The sequence below is a fragment of the Struthio camelus genome, chromosome 4 (genome assembly GCF_040807025.1).
Source record: "Struthio camelus isolate bStrCam1 chromosome 4, bStrCam1.hap1, whole genome shotgun sequence".
Taxonomy (NCBI): Eukaryota; Metazoa; Chordata; class Aves; order Struthioniformes; family Struthionidae; genus Struthio; species Struthio camelus.
Window position 1 is genome coordinate 58,334,700 of NC_090945.1, and position 19,291 is coordinate 58,353,990.

At 41.4% G+C, this 19,291-nt stretch overlaps 1 long non-coding RNA gene across 2 annotated transcripts; it reads left to right on the plus strand.

Annotated features, from left to right (window-relative positions):
- Positions 1-58: 58 nt before the first annotated feature.
- On the plus strand, positions 59-18,078 carry LOC104148700 (uncharacterized). 2 transcript variants are annotated; one of them, XR_011141067.1, is made up of 4 exons: positions 59-436; positions 6,324-6,547; positions 7,503-13,502; positions 17,489-18,078. It is a non-coding gene; the product is annotated as an uncharacterized lncRNA (long non-coding RNA). The 2 variants fall into 2 exon arrangements; XR_695181.2 differs by having other exon boundaries at positions 7,503-18,078.
- The last annotated feature ends 1,213 nt before the right edge of the window (positions 18,079-19,291 follow it).

Sequence of the window (19,291 nt, forward strand, 5' to 3'; positions counted from 1 at the left end):
CCCCGCCCCGCCCCGCCGCGCTGACGTCGGCACGCGCGCGCAGCCAGCCGCTGGCGACGCGACAGGGCGCGGGAGCGGCTCCATCCTGGCCGCTCGCCGGCGCGGGGCCAACCGGCCGACGAGGTGGCCGCGGGGGTGACGTCACGGGGCGGGGCGGGGCGAGCGAGGCCGACCCCCGCGGCCGTTGACGGCGGTTGACGGCGGCCTCGCCGAAAGACGGCTCTGCCGGCTCCTGCCCTGAGACCCCTTCACCTTCCGGCGCGGTGTCCGCGGCCCTCCGGTGGTCAGCGACTACCTGCCAGCGTCGCTCCCTGGGAATGACTGGGCCGCTGGTGTGGCCTCCTGTCTCACAGGGGCTGCGAAGTTCCCCCTAGGAGCTCTGCGTGAAGTGCCGGCATGGCTAAATAAAACGCTTAAATCGGCTAAAGGATACAAGGTGAGCCCCTAGCAAGGAGCGTTAGATGTGCCACCTGTCCAGGGCCCTGGTGATAGCGTTGAGCCTTGGCTGTGTGACACGCAGGTGAACCATTCCCCTGATACCACTGAAGCCTTTCATATTAGTGACAGAAGGTGACATGAAATTGCCACTTACAGCAATGCTCTTATGCCTTTTGGTATGAGGAATTGGTGGGGGTTGGGAGCTAGTTTCTCCTCTCAGTAAGCTCCTGTTCTCCAAACCATCTGCCTCCAAACTTCAACTGCTGGAGTCCCCAGGGTGCTCTGGCTTCCCTTCCGTCTCCACATGGGACATGGATGGGCTCCTGGCACTATCCTTTAGTACACGCGTCTTTTCTCTTCCCAAACTCCATCTACACAACAGCTTAATTTGGGATCAGCACTTGCTGTGAAGAGATAGGAGCACCAGCTGGCAGGCTAAAGGAAGGGTGCAGTCTACAGGGATGACATGACGGATGAGTTGCATTTTTCAGGCCCAGAGAGGGAAGCAAAGTTGAGGTGGTGAGATCTGTGGGTTGCAGCTCACAGAAGGCTGTGCAGAGGGGGTGCAAGGCTTGGGTGCGATCAGTGCAAGCTTCATGTATTATTGTGTTAGGTGTGGCGCTTGAACTGCTGTGGTGTTGGGACAGCCAGGCACGAGTTTGCAGCAGCCTTACTAGTATGGGGACGGGTACGGCCACTTCTTTGCCTTATGCAATACTCTCCTTTTATACCTTCAAAGAGTACATTTTCTCTTTATATGTAGCATTTTTGAAAGTTAATGCTGGGGTGGTTATTCACTATTGCTGTTAGATCCTTCCTAGAATCCTTCAATCCCTAAGTATGATTTGTGTCATTGGTTCCACAAAACCAACATTACTTTGTATTTAACTGTATTAAAATATATCTTATTTGGCTGGGATCTTCTGATCTAGCAATTCAAATTATTCTACTGGTAATCTGTCCTTATTATTTGCTAGCAAAACAATCTTTTTATCAGCAGAAAACTTAACTAGAATTTGTATAATTGTCACATTTATATAACCATTAAATAGTTTTGGCCCATGAGTTGAGACCTTTGGGACTCTGCTAGATACAGCTGCGCTCACTGATACCACATTAATAACATCAACTGCTACCCATGGAAGTTTGTAAATCCAGTTCATTCTCTACCACTTCTGTATGATTTCGTCCCAGGTCGAGTGCCTTAAGGACATCCAGATATATTTTATGAGCACAATAACTTTATTAACAAAACCTGTAGTCCTTTAAAAAGCAAGAAAACTAAGAAAAAGTTTTTTGACAATACAGACTTTCGGTGAAACATTGCTGACACTTCAGTGGTTAGGGGGTGCAACAGCAGACTTAAATCTATAACGGGAAGTTTATTCTAACTTAGCATATTTGTAGAAGGAGCTTAGAGTAAAGCTTTCTTGTTCTTCTTTAACCACCCTCAGTCCAAAGGTTGGTGGCATGATCAGCCTTTAATCGGGCTTTTATAATAGCAGTAGAAGGAGTTCAGCTCCTCTCCTGGAGGTACTGGGATCAGGATGGGACTGGTGGCTGGGGCTTGGAGGGGGCAAAGTGTGAAGTGGATCTGTGAAGGGGGGCTCTCCTGGAGGGAGTAGGCAGGCAGCATGGAGAAGGACCAGAAGGAGCCCCTGGCTGCTGGGAGCTGCTGAGTCAAACTGCAGCACTTCATAGTGATTGTGTCATGCTCAGGGGCCTCCTCTGTGAGGCACGGCTGAAAGCCATGGAGCTGGGCGCTGCCTGCATCCTGCTACTTCTTTCCTTCTGTCTTCCTCCTCCCTCCCCTCAATCCCTTTTATGGTCTGTCTGTGTCCCAGGCTCCCCACCCTAACGTTCTCCCCTGCTGACTCTGTTCCTTTGCTGCCAGCAGCTCACTAGCAATTACTTCTCCCCACAAGATACACTGTGCAAAGATGCGTGGACAGGGGAGGGAAAAGTGAGAAAATAAAGTGTGAGAACTGCTGAATCCTCTGCTATTTTTACAGAGTAAAGACAAATACTTTACTTTACAGAGTAAAGACGAACAAAGAAAGCCACTGGTTAATAGTCACCATAGTCTGTGCTTGAACCACAAGGACTGTAATCATGTTTTTTCGTTTGCTCTTTTGCTGAGAGTGCCCTTCTTGCTTTTCAGAAACAGACAAGCAAGGCTTGGACCAGAAGTCTCCCGTTAAATGTCGGGCAATAATGTCTTCTGTAAGCATCTCAGTCATCAGATTGCAAGCTTCTACTGGCCAGATGTAAAAGGCCACACCCAAGCAGAGGCGTAGGTGATTGTACGCAAATAGCTTTAATTGATAGTAATGCCACAAAAATGAAATCTTTCCAGTGTGTCACAAGAGCAAGAGAAATTTATTTGCATGTTAAAGTAGACCTTTTGCAGAGTTCCTGTACAATTTCAATCTGAACCAATGCTGTCTTTTCCACGTACACACACACAGGGAAGGGAGAAGCAGCATTTCTTTAGTAGTATTTTCTAGAGTCTCAGAAACTCTGAAAGCCCCTCAGTGCAAAAATAGCATGGCTAGGGTTCTGTGGTATTAAAATGAGCAATAGCAAAGCTGAGGAGTTCTCTGTACCTGCATGGATGCTTCTGACTCAGGGCAGATTCCTAACTCACATGATGGGAGGAAAGGAGGAGCACTCCCTCCAAAACAAAAGAAAGCTGAGCAAAGCTCCTATGTTGCTCCTATGTCGCTCCTGTAGTTCTGCACATATCGCTCTGACAAGTGGTACCTGGGAAAAAGGCCACCACGAGCCTTGTTCTGATGGCCGTTGGGCTCACTAGCATGCACAGCTCTGTAGTTAGTGTTTTATGGCTGTTATTCAGTGCATTGCTGGTTTTGTACCTGGTGAAACTGTTAGAATCTGAATCTGAAACCTTTATTTCGGTTGTTACCTGAGAGGACAAAAGGTCCCTCAGAGGGAAGAGAGCATGAAGATGGGCAGATGCCTGGTGGGAAGTTAATGTTTGTAGGGGTGTTTAACTGCAGACTAGGAAAAACAGACAGTTTTATAGGCAGCTTTGTTTAGTCTCCTGGGGAAGATTGTTGCCTGCCAGACCTTTAAAAGGAGGTTTTCAGCAGGCCCACACGTGTTCTTGTCAGACTATGTTTATCTAAACATTTGACAAAATGGAAATGATCATTTGTCATTACAATATATTATATGCACAAGTGTTGAATATGTACTGGAGTAAGTATACGTCCCTTTCAGAATTAATTTCAAAACTGTTAAGTTGGTTCAAATGAATGAATCAACACTGTAGCTTTAATTTTTTATAAAAGGTTTCTCTGAGTGCTGACCTGACCTGACCTTATCAGTGGTAGAGAAGACATATAGTCCATTAGGCTAGACCTAGGTTATTTGGAAACACAAAATATACAGTCCACGTCTTTACATGTATTTTCAGTAACTGTCTTTTAGAAACTGTTAAAGACAGTGAGCTTTGTAAAGGCATCCATGGGCAAAATACACTCAAAAAGCTTTATAAATCATTTTAGAAGTTAGATAAAAGCCTGCTGTATTTACTACTGACCCTATCATGTGAGAGAGACCCACATTTAGTACGCTGGTGTTCTTACAAGTTACAATCTTGTCTGAAGGGCAGGCAAAATTCTAGCTGAGTTCTGCCATTGAAGTACATCTATCTTTGGTATCTTTCAAGTGCAAAATATAGTTCTTCAACATGAATTAACGTGCCTCTTTTTTTCTGCACAGAAAAAAAGATGATAACAGTTTGACCACAACCATGTTTAAACATGTTCTTTGCACTGTAGATCTAGAGCAAAAGCAATTTTAGGATACAGCACAAGCAGATTTCTAATGAGGCTGGTTTTCATGGCATACCATGTGGCTAGAAAAACTATGAATAAATATGTAGTTCAATCTTTATAATTTGTATAGTTAATTTAGACTGATGACTCTTTTTGAAAAAGATTATGGTCAGAGTTGACTATTGTAATAAATCTTCCATATCCCTGCAGACACCTCACATACATAAAGTCTGACTATTCACGCTAGGTTCATCATCACAGTATCTGAGTACCTTCACAGGTTTTAGAGTTTTTGCTCCTTGAGTAATTTTTTTGCATAGTTGCATGTAAAATTCATTAACAAATGCAAGTTCAGTTTTGTCATGGAGTTAACTACCAGTATTTCGTGTTTATCAATCATTTGGAAATATCCTAATTGCTATTTAGAAACCTGCTGAGCTCAACACATTTAAAATGTCTGATCACACTAAAATGACTCAGAACACTGGGAAAGGATTTTCTGTTGTCAAGAAGATTAATGATTTATATTTGTTTACAGACTACATTTGCTTGGGTAATACTGAGGGAAACCTTGTATGACGCTACCTATATGAAGCAATCTTTTGTTATACCACTCCTAAAAGTTTCTAAATATACTGGGAACTCTCCTGCCACACCTTTATTAGCAAGCAAGCCGATTCTGTTAGGAAAAATATTTCATTGAGCTGAAGGGATTCTTAAAACAGTTTTCCCTCTGTGCTTTTTTAGCAGGAAAAAGATTCAAATCATCTTCAAAATGTAAAATAATTGGAAAGTACAATTTTCAAACATTTGGAAGTTTTAAGTGCTGCATTTACATATATACAGACAAAGGCAATATGTTTTAAAAATCCTCTTGTTCGATTTTCATGGAAATTGTAACTGCAAGGGGAAAAGAATACAGATAGCACAGACCAAACTTTGCGATTGAATTAGCTTCATGCTTAATTGATTCATTCATCATTTGTATTTAATAAGACTATGCTTCTGACTGAAAACAATATACTGATGCTGACAAAAATAATCAGGATTTACAAATAAGAAGGGAAGATATTGTGTGACCAGTTTTATATATTGTTGTAACAATGGAAATACCTTTCGCAAATAAAAAAATTACCAATCAGATCCTCAGATCTTACCCATGTACTTAAGACCTGGAGATAAACCTATAATATATTATTTGACAAATGGTATTATGCTACAGTATAATGAAACTTCAACTTTTGCCTTCTCTTCCTGTTCTGAGAAATTGTTTTGATACTTTGCACAGTAGGAAGGAATCAGTCGCCATCTAGTGACAACACATTGTAATGCTAGCTGAGTCAGAATCAGCCACCTAAGCTCAGTGTTCGTAGTGGCACGTTGGGAGGAAATAGACATGGACGCCAAACTTGTTTTCTTAGTCTTTGATTTTAAGTTTGTCTGTGAGATATTTCTGGCATAAAGTTAACGACAAGCAGATGCCAATTGCATTGTGTGAGGTAATCATGTTCCTAAACCATGTATGTACTTCCCCTGTATACTAATGGTATTGCAGGCTGGCTGAAGCCCTACTTCCCAAATTCTCCTCCGCTACTTGTGATGGTAGCCTGGGAAATGTCCAGGTGCTTTCCTGCCACACACTGGCAGCCTCCCACATCCACAGGCAGGTCACCCTGTTTAGGAGACAGAGCTCTGTCTGTGAGCTGGCATTTCAACAACGCGGGACTCAGAGACCTAGGGATGTAAACACACTTTTCATGGTGTGTGGTTTGGTTTGTTCCCCACCAAAGTGAGTGAAACTGTTGGAGCAACAGCTCTAGCAGTCCATAAGTGTTGCTCCTTTGTCCACTCAAGCAGCAGGAGGACATTTGCCAGCAGCTGATAAGCCATCCTGTTTGGTGCTCTCCTGTCAAAAGTCCTGTTTGGTCATAGATTACCAAAGGAGAGTCTAGCCCAACTTTCCTCACACAGAGCTATAATTTTTGATTCTGAAATGCAAATGCCTGTAGGGGAAATGGCAGCAGTGTAATCTGTCACCAGAGACAACCTAGGACTGACTCAGCTGCATTTTTCCCTTCACAGAGACATCTGAAGGATAGAGAAGGACCACAGCCATCTCTGGGCTGCTCGAGTTGGACCAGGGTGGTTAGGAAGAGGATTCTGGAGAAGATACCACAGTTGATATAAAAATCTCAGAAGGTTCTTACACTGCAGGCCCTTGCTGTCTCAGAGAAACCAAGACCTAGGCTAGTCACACCACCATTTTAGTAGCCACTTTGCTAAGTGTATAGCTGTGGCAGGGTCAGGTAAGCATCTCGTGCCTTTTTTATTTCGGCCATAGTAACTTATTTGGGGGAGAAAAGGGATCTGAGTAGGCTTTATTTTCTGTTAGAGCCAGATTGACCAATGCATCGTTCTGCGGCTGGATTAGGATTTAATCTTACAGTGTAACCAGCTGCAATTTGCTGATTTTCTCTTCAGCATCTATGTTGTCATAGAATCATATCTTCTTTCTTCTTGATTCTTGTAGAGAGATTTTTTTTCAGATCAGATCTTGTACAGAGATTTTTTTTTTTTTTGGTCAGATGACGGCTGATTTTATCCTGCAGTAGTAAAACAACAAATAACACATAGGAGTGAGCAAAACATTCCTGCTTACCTTCCTGCTTTTCTAGTGCTATTCACTTTACAATCTCCTGTTGCTCAGTTACACTAGCTGGTGCCCTGCGGTGGGGAATGGAGCTGGCCACTGCTGCTTCCTTCTGTCAACAAGGGTGAGCAAAGGGGAAAAGCCCTGCGGGGAAGAAAAGAGAAACTTCAAATTCATTTGTTTCCGAGAGCATGTTTCTCGATGCCTAATTAAATGCATACCTTCTTGTTGAAGCCACAAGAAAAGCCATCATTAGATTTCCCACTATAGGAATATTGTGTTATTTGTGAATGAAAGGCGAATTAGGACAGTATTGTTTGGAAACCACAACAAATTAAGAGAGCAGGCTGTGCAGGAGACAGTTTGTAAGGATTTGCAAGATTGCTGGCACATGGCCCTCTCGTGGTGGCTCTCAGGAAAACACACAAAAATCATCTGGTCTTGACATTGCAGGTCTGTCTCTCATTGTACATTAGTAAGGTTTGTACAGTGAGTTTTTTTCCCCCTCCATTTGTAGCTGGACCTTGATGAACGATTTGATATAAAAAAATTCATTACATTTTTTTCTATTATGCTGCTAATGGAATTATGTGCTTCTCTTTCAATATTAGACTGACTTTCACGGAACAGACTGGATGACTGAGATTTTTTATTTTCAGTTGTGACTTACTGCCTGGAACAGCCAGAGGAGCCTCCAGATTATACAGTAAAAATAAGTTAATTTCTTTTCCTGTGTTTCTACTTCGGATTACAGAAATTTTAAAAAGTCTTAAGCGCTAAGTAAAATGTGCTGTTTCATTGCCCATTCTCATACTTTTTACTTCCTCCTTTTCTATAATTATTCCCTGTAGATTTTAAGATCTTTGGTCTAGGGAATCATTGCCCATTTATTTACTAAGTGCTTAGTTTGTTTCAAGTGCTGTACAAGTAACAGTATTATTCAATGAGAAGCCAAGCTCTGCTGAAGAAAAGTGGCTGAAATATTAATTTTAAAATGTTGGTACTAGTCAGTTGATTTGAATTATGAACACATATTGTTCCTGAGTATTTGAATGAGTTAACTGTGGAAGGCAGTTGGAGTATCTTTAAGCCAGTGCTGCAGAAATTATCTGAAATAGTCATCCTAAGCAAAGGGAAAAATTGTAGGAAATCTCTTTATTCACAATTAACAGAGACACCCTTAATGTTATGTGTCAACAGAGCACCTACAGAGAATGGAAAAAGAATAAATATTTTGACAGGGAGAAAGCCTAGAGGAAAGGTGAAAATGTCAAAAGTGAAGCTGAGTTAGACCCTGCAAAGGAAATTCAAGCAAATAGTGAAAAGGTAAGTTGGCCACATCCACACTAAGAAAGAAATGGATACCTTATATAGTATAGATATGGTTGTGATTAAAGATAATCTAGAAATCACCCCAAACTACCTCACTGAGTATTTGCTTCAGCTTCAGTAAAGATAATGATGTAGTACATGGAGGCAGAACCAAGATGGTTAATGAGAACGGGTATGGAAACAGAATTTTGCACATGCAAGATGAAAGCAAAGTGAAAGTATTCAGCTCTCAAGTAAAAAGAATACTAGGAGATCCAGTAACTGAAATCATAAAGACAGTAACAAGAATTTTAATGCATTTATCAATTCAGATGGCATTACCATATGACTAAAGAACAGAAAATGAAGTAGCTATCTTTAAGGAGAAAAGTGATCAACAGAGGTATATTAGCATAATCTAAATTGCCTGCAAGCATTCAGCGTTTTTTTGGAAAGAAATAGAAGTTAGACAAATATACAAGTATATGAAAACAGAAGAAATATTTACCGAAGATAGATTGTGCCAAATGAACATGGTATTCTTGCTTGCTAAAATATGAGATTTTCTAGAAAAGAGAATTGCAGTTAAGTGGATCCATATGGATTTCAGTGAAGTGCTTGACATGTTGTTATATGGGAAATTATTAATTTTTAAAAAGTGTGATAATACAGGAAAAATAGAAGAAAATAAAGACCAGCAAAAATGATGGTACTTACCGTAGAATGCTCAGGCTGCAGGAAAATTAATTGTGTGATTGTGGAGCGCATTAGGGATTGACTGCATTTATCATTTCTGTTAATGGTTATGTGCAAAAATACAAGTGATTAATGAAATACACTGATGACAAGGTATCTTTAATGCACTGTAGGGCTGGGCTGCCATAAAGTAAGGACTCAATTAACAAAAGACTAGATTAGTAGAGGTAGGATGAAGATTAACAGCACAAAGGGCAAGGGACTGAGAGACTAGTAAGAATTTCTTCAGTAAGAACAGGCCCATCAGCTGCTGACAGGAGATCAAGTGAAAGATCTGGCTGTTTTAGTCAGTTTTCAATCACGGGATAGCTGAAGGCCGCTATTAGGATGTCATTGTGAAAACCAAAAATACTTCTGATGGGCTATAGGTGGTCTTTCAAGTAGGTTAAAGGGAAATATGCATGCAACTGTATAAGGCAGTGCTGACACCTTGTCTGAAGTACTGAGAAAACTCTGTCACAGTGAAGAAAGAGTAATACACGCTGGGAGAAAGACGTTCAGAAAAAAGGATCTTTAAATGGTTAAGGAAATGTTAAGACCATGAATATAGACCAGAAAGTTTCTTGCTTAGATCAGTCAGATGTGGTTTCAGAGAATGTATCATAGCTCACTATAAATGAGGGTAAAAATGAGGGAAGAAGAACTTTGTGAGTTAAAGGGTACTCTCCCAAGGGCAAATGCGTATAAGCTACCTGCCACTAAATTTTTGCCAGTAACAGACTTGTGATGACTAGATAATCTAGCATTGTTCTTTTTTGAGAGTAGTGGAGGCAAACAGCTTAGCTGTCTTTCTTCTAGAGTTTGCTACTTTTGTTAGTAGCCCTTTAGTGGCCCTTTCTTGTGGGGTTGCGCATGATAACAGGTCTGGGAATCAGTGGTACAGGAAGCATTCTAGTTCTGTGTTCTATGTCCTTTTTCCTGGTTTGTCCCCATTCCACCTGCAGTTCTATGCAGACTGAACATTTACCTTTAAGAAACAACCTATTGATGTACATGCTTAACTTTAAACCTATTGATGTGCATGCTTAACTTTAAACACAAGGTTTCATGGGAAAACCTGAACCATGAGAAAACAGGCGTATATAGTGCATCCCCTCATTTAAATGCAAGCAAGCCAACCCATACAAGATTAACAGAAGGAAAAAAATTGCTGTAGTTTATAAACCAAATTTAACTCACTATAATCTAATCCATCAGTGCATAAAGATGAGCAATATAAATACTATAAATAATGAAAACCTGCCCTTATTTGACTCCCTATTAAGTCAGTAGGAATTAAAAACTTTTTGTTGAATCCAGCATCACAGTCCATCAGATCCTTTTGTAATTCAGGTAAGCTGCAAACTTGGCATACCAGATTCACTGTTGGTTAAACAATGGAGTTGATCTTGTTCAGGCAAGTGGTGAGTATGGCTGTGCCAGTAAATAAAACATGTTCCAGATGTCCACTGACATATTTTCACATCTATTAAAACACTTACTTGACATTAAAACACTTACTTGATAAATTTGGGCATTGTAGCATGATAAGTAACGTAACAATAAAGGTATTCTACCTTCTTGCTAGGCAGAATATCATATATATAATCCTTTTAAACACTGAAATTTCTCTACCAGAATTAAAAATAATAAATGATTCTGAACATGTAGTTGCCTTCATGCAAACATCCCTTTATTCCGTGATAATAACATGCTGGACATAGCATGTGCATTTTATTAGAAGCAGAAGGAACCTTCTGCACAAATCCTGTTCTGCAAATATCCTTATCCCCTTGCAGTATTGTGGAATACTTTTTGCAAACACAGTTGAACTGATTTTATCATTTCTGCCTTGAAACAATCTTTAGAGTGTTCCAGTGAGCTGCATCCTTTTAAATGTCTGTTGCTTGGTGGAAAGGCTGAGTCGCTAATTGTGAGGGATTTGCAGAAGATACAATATCCAAATAATAGAAGGGACAGATTCAGCCCAGGTGTAAGGTACTGCAGTCAGTGGTACCCTAGAGTTAAATAAGAACTGAGATAATGCTTCCTTCCAGACACCTTGGATTGAGGCAGCTGTGATAACTGTCTTCCCTCCATCACAAGCAAGGTCCTGTGCTAGGGCGTGGTAGGATGCTCGTATCTGCAATAAGACAAACTTTGCATTTCATTTATTAACTGGTCTGAGCCAGTTTCATTACTGTACAACTCTTTAAGTATGAAAAGTACTACATAAGGGCTAAGCAATATTGAGACCTCAAAAGATGTGCCAAAATGACAAAAGTCAACCCTTGGTGGAAAGTTCAGAGAGAGAGTATTCAAAGGCCTCTTATTTTTAACCAAGCAGTAGGTATTTTTAACCAAGTAGCAGTTTGTCTTGATTTCCCAGGTCAAACAATGTGGCAGGCTGGCAAGAGTGACATATTTTCTATGGACTCAGTTCCTACTATTGTTTACAAGCCACATGTCAGGCTAGATAGTAATGGGTCAGCCCATTTGTAGTCATGGCACAGGCATCTATTACCATTGATATGTCTGTATATTAGAACAAAGAAACACCTGAAGGCAAGGGACATGCAATCTTCTTCCTTTCTCATAAGCATTTTGGCAAGAAAAGTTTGAGAAAAATGTTAGAGTTTTTCCAGAGAGTTTTATTATTATTTTAAAAACTGCTGTTTTCTCATCACAGTTGATTTTCCTAAGAGTCAAGCATCTGAGATAGCTAAATAGATTGTTGATTCTATTTTATTTCTTTGTTCTGTGAAAATACTGGATTTATGACAGAATCCCATAAAGCATAGGGGGTAAAAATTTGGCAAGACACTAGGATCATTGTCTGTTGTTAGTATTGTCACAGTTCTGCAGTTTGAAGCAATGAGGCAAATTCTGTTTGTTTCAGGTTGGCTCTCAATATGTATGTAACAAATTTTGTGTGCATGTGTGTGTGTGTGTGTGTGTGTGTGTGCGTGTGTGTGTGTGTGTGTGTGTGTGTGTGTGTGTATACCTATGCATGCACGCTCACATCTGTTAAGAGCTGTAGTTGCAGACTATGTTGGATCTGTTAAACATGTTAGAAAACTGGACTTCAAATAAAGAACATTTGCTAAGATTAGACTCAGCTGTGAACTGAAGGAGGTTACAAGGTAGCAGGAATGAAGCATGGAATGGAAAGCCGGTCATGCACTCGTTATACCACCTGTGTAGGTTCCCTAGCTACCCCTATGCCTCAACTTTAACAGCTCCTTGAAACAGTGAAGTAGCAGATCTAGAACTGTCTTCAGCAAGTCTATAGTTGTGGACACAAAACTGCAAAGGACGCAACATTTATCCCCACTTAGTTTTGTCCTCAGCAATGGAATTCATCGGGGATGAATTAGACAAAAATGTTACGTTTTCTATCCTCACTTTACAGCCATATTTAACTGGTAAGTATCACTTGAAAAGAAGAGTCAACAGCAGTTAAATAAAACATTTTAATACCAACTTACTAATTCTTTAATAACAAAGGCAATACTATTTCTTCCAATCCTTTTGAAAATATTCATGTCTGTGAGTGAAAAATGGAAAAAGGTTATTAGGATGAGTGCAAGATGTCATGAAGTTCATTGTAGAGTGAATTCAGGTAGGCAATTATTACAGTGTATTTATTCTGAACTGTCATTACTGGGTGTCAAGAACTTGCCTGATAAGGGCAGAAATTAAGGTCATGTGGCAAAATGCTTGAAGTGAAGACTACTGTCATACTAGTGATTGTGTTCTTTGAAGTGGATTTACAAAGTCAACCAGATGCATGATGTATTTTATTCTCCAGCTTGCAACTCTGTTAGGGAATCCCAAATACAATGGAGCTCCATAAACAGAGCCAGAGTCTGACCTGTTCTGTGAGTTTAAATTCAGAATAATTTCACTAGGAGGTATCTACAACAACATCACCAAGATCAGAATCTGAATTTATCTTAGGGTTTAGGGTTTTGGCTAGATAGCCTTCTAATTGAAGTGACTCAGCCAGTTCTTGTAATTAAATCAGGGTAACGTGTTTATATAACACACTGATACAAAACTTTTGCAAATGGAGAAATATTTTTGCATCCTGAGGAAGAACAGTTATATTCTTTTTAACATTTCTGTTTTGTGTTGTAAGTCTATGTAGAGTTTCACATCAGACTTTATGTGCTAGCTAAAATTATACTTTGACCACCTACATTTCAATAGTAGATTCTAGCTAAACAAACCACATCCTGAAACAAAATCTCCTTTCAGCTTTTCTTTTGCTATAAATTTGGTGTCATTCCACTAAATTCAACTGTGAAATTCCAATTGTGCTGAGCTCAGAATCTGCTCTCTGGAGCATCCCTATCTGTTGGTTAGATTTTGCCCTGCCAGCATGTATCTGAAAACTGATTCACTAAACTTGCTTTTGAATACTGAGAGTTATCTCTTCAAGAAAGCCTACTGTGTTTCCTCAGCAGCGACGCATGTGGCCTCTAAACCACACGTGGTACTATGAAAGCATGTCAGACTGCACTGCAGCGTGACTTAGCCCAGATTCTTGCTAGAGGCTCCAGGTAAGTGCGTGCTGCAGACAGGACCAAGAGATGTCTGGAGATGCGTCATACACGCCACGCTGCATCCATGTTGCTATAACCTGTGTCATGCAGCTTAGCCAGCTGTTAAGCTGGCTAAGACAGGGCAGTGGTTTCCACACAGTTTTGATTTAGGGATCCTTACAATTTCTTCAGAGTAGTCTTAGAGAGAGGATCCTACTGAACTGAAGGATTGCCTTTTTTGGTCACCTCCTGTGGGTCCCCTGAGAAGTAGTTGCTCAATATCTATAGGGCCAGGGACCACAAGTTGAAAACCAGAGCAGAGCAACGCAACACCCTATAGTCCACCGCCTTTCCTTTTTAGGTAGCTATTCCTTGTAGTGGCACTAGCAAGAAACTTTAATATGCTCCTCAGTACTACTGTGCTGACTCTATATGTGGGTTAAACGTTCCAATAAGTAAAGACTCTGTACATTCTCTTCCTTTTTATGCACATGCTTGTTATTTCCTATTATTTTATTGGATTAGCATCTCAAGTCACCACTCAGATAAGACTGCGCTGTACTTAAGAAAGGGACCTGTTTTAATGATAAACAATGAAGTTATGGCAAGTTGCACTTCAGTGTTATGAAGTAGCAGAGAGAAAGGGGAAAGGAAGATGTGGCAGATGTGTGGTTACATGATTTACCAATATTTGTGGTCAAACAGGCCCACCACCTGAGTAAAGAAGTTTAGTAAAGCTTTCTGTAAGTTTATGGATCCAGTTTAAATCGACCGGATTTAAAATCCTATAGCTTTAGAGAGACCTCTGTGTGTATGTGTATTTGAAGGTTAATGCAGCCTGATATATATTTATTTTACTTTTTGATCCTTAAATCAGTAATTACATTAATGTTCCTTACAGAGTCTTGTCAATTTTACTCCTAATGTATAAATATCACCTAAATGTTTTATGATGTATCTCCCTTGTTTCTTTTCCTGGATGGAGTTAGCATTCATTGCTTTATCACTCCTGGCTAGACTGTGGATATAAACATCCAAAATTCTCTGCATGCCAAAGGAAAATTGGGCATCAATTAACAGTTAAAGCCAAAAGGATAAAAAGTCATCATGGTAAGGAAGGAAACTTCTGGAATCTGTAGGAAGGTTAATCCCAACTGGATCAGCGAGAGTTACCGTAGCAGTAAGTAATGGCGAGTGTCGTGATGCTGCCCTCGCCCTTCCCAGTAGCCAGGCAGAGGCAGCCAGGTTCTCTCACTCAGTGAAGCTGGCTGCTTAGTCCAGAAAGAAAAGCCTTTAGAGGGGAATTCTTAGAAGACAAGATGATCAGAGAAAGCAGCAGGGAACGTCAGGAAGGGAAAGGACAAGTGATGCATACAGACATTTGCTGCTGCAAAAGTCTAGATTGTAATCATCACTCTAACATAGAGGCCCCACGTTATGCTGGGCAATTTTTACAACCAGAAATACTATCCTAAGCACTGGCTGAGACCCCATATGGCCTGCTTTTCCAATGTGCATCTAAAACTCCTCACTAATTTGACCATAGTCTCCTGTTGTGACTGCAGTAGCCTGTAAAAGTGCTCCCTGTAGTAGTCTCAGGGCTCTGTTTCTCACCCTGCAGAATAACCTAAGATAGATCCTGGTTGTTATGTTTGCAATTGATACCTTATGAGCATCCTCACAGGCAGGCTGGATGACCTGTACTGAGGAGCAACTTTCCTTCATTAGGTATTTGCCTGCAACAGTGATCTTACGAGGCACATCCCATGGGTTATAGCGCTAAGCACTAATGTCCCAGCCTGTTGCTAGGATGCTTTTGCTTCTTCGCACGTGGTCTGTCTCTTCAAAACCTGTGTCACAGACAAGATATGACATCCTCTCATTTGCAGCACTGAAACACAATCCCAGTGCCTGGGTAGGTAATTGAGTTGGTAACTGGGCTGACAGGTAGGAAGGAGGTGAAAATTGCTAGGCCTGGGGCCTCTGGAGGCTCCCCAAGGGTGACTGAAAGACACAGCATTTCTTCTTACTCTGATTATATCTTTTGCTAGTCTGTTGTTTGGCTAGCCTATTTAGTTTGGTTATAGCCTGTGAAAATGGACAATATTTAACTAGCAAATAGGCAAATATCCCATGAACAGGGCTAGATGCCCACATTTTCATTTACTATACTCCTACGGATGCATGTTAGTAGACAGGAATGCTCTTTGTTTCTCAGATGGTGGTGCCAGAGCATGGCCTGGGTTTACATTCTCTTTTTTTTCCAAGTTATCTCTCATGGGCTATAAAACAGAGCGACCTTAATCTGCAAGGATTCAGAAAGACTCCAGAGGAAAAAAGTAGTAGTGGCAGGGGACTTTGTCCTTCCACGGTCAGGGACAGACCTATATTTAATCTGATCTGGCCAGAGCAGGGAAGGGATGCATGCCTGAAGATACACTGAATACCATATGCTCATCCTAGGAATAAGGGCTAACCAGACTGCTAGTGTTTTCTATCTTTCTTTTTTTGAGTCTTCCAGTAGACTGTCCCCAACTACAGTTAAGTGAGGCTTGTCTTTTAGGGCTGCCAGTCAGCAATCTCCCTATGCACTTGCTTGCTTGCTTGCCTTTTACAACATAGAAAAAACTGAGGACAATAGGTACCTCTGTATGTATTTTAGATGTGTGATCTATTCTCTGAAATCAGAGCTCACAGGGCTCTCATGCAGAGTGTTATCCAGCATATAGCCAACCATCATTACTATCCACCTCACAATGTGCTTGGAGAACCTTTTTGAGTCAGCAGAAAAAGGACAGCCTGCCCTGAAGTTGAAAGCAAGTCTTTTCCCTACTATAACCAGTTGGAAATGCGTCCGAAAGATAGATTTTTTTCCAGATAAGAGTATGTTTTTAATAAAAGAGAGCAGGGAATGTCTTTGTGGTCTAGCCACTGTGGCCAGAATGCTGCCTGTAGAGGAAATATGCCATCTGCAAAGAGGAAGCAGAGGAGTAGGGATTGTTCTGCTGTTCAAAACGAAGTAGATAAGGGTAGGTAAATCTAGCATTCATTAGCAGAAAGCTGATGTTGGCTTGTCCTTAGAGCTAGGCGGGAGATTTTCTGAACACGTGGTCATCAGGGAGACATCTGACATGTTTGGTGTTGCTACACCTGTACCACTTCATGACCACTGGTACTGAGAGTATGATGGGATGATAAGAATTTGTGGTTATAACCAACAATGTATTGGAAACATCTGGTTCCCTCAAAGACATGCAGTGCCTCTTAAATATCTCAGCTGAGTACACGAGTTGGCATACATCCTTGTAGACCTTTTTGATGATCATGAGGATGGGACCTGACAATAACAAGTTACAGAGTAACCGACAGGGGCAGTTTTCTGTTTTCACTTCTGGACCATGCTGGGGGCCCAGACACTTGGGTTACTCCACAGTCGCTGCCAGCTCATGGCACAGAATCCCATGTCCTGATGCATAGCTACATTGGAGACGTAAGCATGGACACACTGAGACACAGCAGGCGTGAGGTTTGTATTCGACACTGGCAAACACATCCCTCCCTGTACTGATGTTAGCAGAAGATCCAGTTGCTTCTGTCTCACTCCTACTTCTCATTAATCTCAACATATTGCAGCAGTGAAAACTTCATGGAAACACCGAAGACTGGCCCTTATTTAGAACTGAGCAGTAGGTCATGGGCTATGAAAAATGAAGATTAGTTAGTGGTGGAGGAGATTCTAAAAAGACCTTGTTGAGTTACTGTGAGGGCTTGTGGGATAGGGAATAAACATTTCCTCATAACTCCTAGGTCTGTTGTAAAAATACATTTATTTATATCTGTGAAACATGAAATCCATCTAGCCCAGCATCCTGCCTAGGGTGACCACAGATAGATGCCCAGGGAAGAGTAAGAACAGGGCAAGCCTATATGATACGTTTGTACAAGTATTCCTTATGGTACTCTCTTAGGACACTTCCTGAATCTGAGGTGTTGTGTCTTTCTAGTGATTCTAGATCCCTGTTTCAAGTGTCTGTCCGGTCTCTTCCAAGGCCCGACTGATCTGTTCCATCCACAACATCATTTGAAAAGCAAGGAGTTCAACACATCTGGCTGCTGCATGATGAATCACCTCCTTTAGTTAGCTGCCAATCTTGCTCTTACTGGCTTCATTTGAGAACCTCTAGCTTGTGAATTAGAAGAGACAGTGAAAAGCAGATTCCTATTCAAACTTTTTGTCCCGTTCAAGATTTTGTAGACTTTTATCATACTCCTCTTAAACTATCTCTTTAAAGGCTGGAGATGTTCCGTTCCACTTATCTATAGTGATGAATACCACAGAAAATCCCATGAACATATCAAATGTGTCTTCAGAGCAAGCTTTAAATAGTGCACAGGAAAACAAAGCGTAAGGTCGCATGTAAGATGGCTAAGGGAAAAACAAAAAGAACTTAAAGAACTGATTTTGTGAATATTATCCATCCTGAATGTGGATGCAGATGAGTGGAGAAAATAATATATAGTTGTTTAATTAAATATTGCATGATAATGCACATGTACAAGGATTCCGAAGTAAAATTAAAGAGATGGTTTTCATTTTGGCATTTCTGACTTTGAAGCTTTAGTACATATGGTTTTCCTGGGAGAAATAGGAGAAGGGATTGCGGAGGTCATAGTCTATTTTCCTCTTCTTTGTCACAGCCTTCAGGGCACCGCCAGGCCTTACTGCCCAGGCCCAGATGCCTATTTCAGCCCAGCCCGGGGCTGTCAGCCTCTGTCCCGCGACACCTCAGTGGGGCTAGGCTCCAGGCCCGCCACAGCCCTGCCACTGCCCAGCCATGGGCCTGCAGGACCCTGACCCGCAAGTGACCACCTGCCCCAGCCTCAGCCAGTCCCCGCAGCAGTGCCTGATGCCCAGGGCTGGGGCTGCCCCCAGCCATCCCTGGCTGCCTTGCTCCCTCATGGGGAGGTGGGATGGGCCCTGGCTGCCAGGCCCTGCCGTGCTGCAAACCAGGAGCCCCTGCGGCCTCCAGGGAGCCACCAGCCCCCGCAGTACCCTGACAGTCTTTCCATTTGCACTGGCTGGTGCCAAGCACACGCTCAGTCTCATGGCATAGCAGAAACTCTTTGGGTTCATTGTTCCCTCTATCTACATTGCGGCTAGATCGACCCACACTTGATATTTTTTCTCCTAACTTATCTAGGTAGAAAAGGAAGATTAAGATCTTTCTCTCTGTTTCTCAAATAGGAGCAAATTGATTCAAAATGGCGTGAAGGGCTGGAGGGAAATAGTTTTCATAAAATGCACAGACTGTGGAACAAATTGTAGTGAGTATCAGCAAGTTTGGCAGGATAAAAAAGGAAGGTTGTTACATGGATAACAAGAATATCAAGAGTGGAAATAGTCTAAATTAAATATATTTTGCAAGGAATATTAAAACTTAGGCTTCAGAGTTTAAGGAACTGTCTCTCTGTTAAGACTTACGTGAGACTTTACCCAGAGCTACAACTGCTTACCCGAGGACCTGTCTACATCTTGTTTTTAGGTGTCAAGTGCTAATCACTATTGGATACTCTTGGCCTGAGCCAGTGTGGAAATTCTGAGAGACTTTTATTGCTATCGGTTTTCTCTTAGAAAGCTATAGAAGACACTGCTACAATGGGTTGCAGTACAGAACTCCATGGGTATGCTTAAACTGGAAGGCATATTAAAAATAAGTTATCTAGCTTCAAAAGTCTACAATTAAGATACAATAAATATCTGAGAAAGCCTTTAATTAACTGAGAGAGAGGCCTGCCCACAGGCAATT